Genomic DNA, 2,516 nt, shown 5'->3' on the forward strand with positions numbered 1-2,516 from the left:
TATTAGGTACGACATATATATATATATATATATATATATATATATATATATATATATATATATATATATATGTCGTACCTAGTAGCCAGAACGCACTTTTTGGCCTACTATGCAAGGCCCGATTTGCCTAATAAGCCAAGTTTTCCTGAATTAATATATTTTCTCAAATTTTTTTCTTATGAAATGATAAAGCTACCCATTTCATTATGTATGCGGTCAATGTTTTTTTATTGGAGTTAAAATTAACGTAGATATATGACCAAACCTAACCAACCCTACCTAACCTAACCTAACCTATCTTTATAGGTTAGGTTAGGTTAGGTAGCCGAAAAAGTTAGGTTAGGTTAGGTAGTCGAAAAACAATTAATTCATGAAAACTTGGCTTATTAGGCAAATCGGGCCTTGCATAGTAGGCTGAGAAGTGCGTTCTGGCTACTAGGTACGACATATATATATATATATATATATATATATATATATATATATATATATATATATATATATATATATATATATATATATATATATATATATATGCTGATAACTAAAACAGACACTGGGCCCCTTAACTGTCTAACAGTAGGTTAGACGTATATATGAATGAGATTGGCAGTGGATATATATAGCTGCCTCATATGGGCCAATAGGCCTCCTGCAGTTACCTTCATTCTTATAACAAAACATATATTGCAATAACTTTATTGCCCATATACAAGTGATAAGACCCTCAACTGGTCCTCATTCATCAATACAACCTAAATAGACAGAATAGTGTTTGATTTTTTTGGCCGATTTATTTATAGATTTCAGTCAACTTCTGTCACCTGTTGCTGATTAAAATATTGACCAATTTCGTTCCAACTTCACATGCTTAGTGCCGGATACGCGTCTCCAAGATGTACAAGTCGCAACAAAATCCCCATAAAAACAAAGGAGAAAAAAAGGGGGGGGGGGTTGTCAGCTTTTCGTACAAAGGGACATTAGTAATATTGGCATTTGGCAATGTATGTATATGATATATAATAAAATACAGCATAACATACTAACTCATTAAGTGTAACCTCCAGGTGGCACCAGCTGCATATCCACTTTGCAAACCTTCCTTACTTCTACTAGTCTTTTTTGTGCGTCGGACAGGTGCATGCATCTTTATCCCTGATTGCCAGTAAATAGGTGTTATCATCATTACCTTATAGGTAAGAAGAGAGCTTGGTACAAAAGGATTAAAAATGGGGAGGTCACTTTAGAACAGGAATTCGTACAACTGGTTAGAAATGTTAAAAAAGAGATAAGGAAAGCAAAAAGAAACTATGAAGTTCGCATAGCAGGGCAAGCAAAGACAAATCCTAAAGGGTTTTTTCAGTTATATCGTACTAAGACTAGGGAAAGGATAGGTCCATTAAAAACTGAGACAGGTCATATAACAGATAGTGATGAAGAGATGAGTAGTATTTTTAATAAATATTTTGTATCTGTATTTACTAAAGAGGAACTTAACAATATGCCTTCAGCCGAACAAGTCTATGTGGGTGGGGACGAGGACAGGTTGACGAGTTTAGCAGTTACCAGGGAGGATGTTCTTAAACAAATAGTAAAACTCAAACCAAACAAATCCCCAGGGCCGGATGAAGTGTTTGCTAGGGTGCTTAAAGAATGCAAAGAGGAGCTTTGTGACCCACTGTCAACCATATTTAATAAATCAATAGAGTCAGGCAGAGTGCCAGAGTTTTGGAAAGTTGCTAATGTGATACCAGTTTTTAAGAAAGGAGATAGATCACTTGCGTCTAACTATCGACCAATTAGCCTAACGTCTATTGTGGGAAAGTTACTCGAATCTATAATAGCAAATAAAATTCGTCTTCATCTTGAAAAACATAAATTAATAATTGAGTCGCAACATGGTTTTATAAATGGCTGTTCATGTTTAACAAATTTGTTATCTTTTTATTCTAGCATTGTTGAGGCAGTTGATAGTGGTAAGGATTGCGATGTTGTATACCTTGACTTTAGCAAAGCTTTTGATACAGTGCCACATGAAAGACTGATTAAAAAGATAGAGTCTCATGGTATTGGGGGTGCTATATTAAGCTGGATTAGGGCATGGCTATACCAAAGGAAACAGAGAGTTAGTATAAATGGAATCAAGTCAGAGTGGGAAAATGTTGTAAGTGGAGTGCCTCAAGGCTCTGTCCTGGGACCTCTGTTGTTTATAATATATATAAATGATTTAGATTCAGGTTTGAGTAGCAACATTTGCAAATTTGCCGATGATACGAAAATCGGTAGGGAAATTAATTCGGAGGAGGACTCACTATCACTTCAAGTTGATCTAGATAGGGTTTTGAAATGGTCAAAGGATTGGCAGATGCAGTTTAATGCTGATAAATGTAAAGTTCTGAGGTTAGGTAATGATGATAGAGTTACAAGATACGAGCTAGATGGTGTTGTGATTGCGAAGTCGGATTGCGAAAGGGATCTGGGAGTTATGATTAGTAAGAATTTAAAACAAAAGGATC

This window comes from Procambarus clarkii, chromosome 19 (genome assembly GCF_040958095.1).
Source record: "Procambarus clarkii isolate CNS0578487 chromosome 19, FALCON_Pclarkii_2.0, whole genome shotgun sequence".
NCBI lineage: Eukaryota > Metazoa > Arthropoda > Malacostraca > Decapoda > Cambaridae > Procambarus > Procambarus clarkii.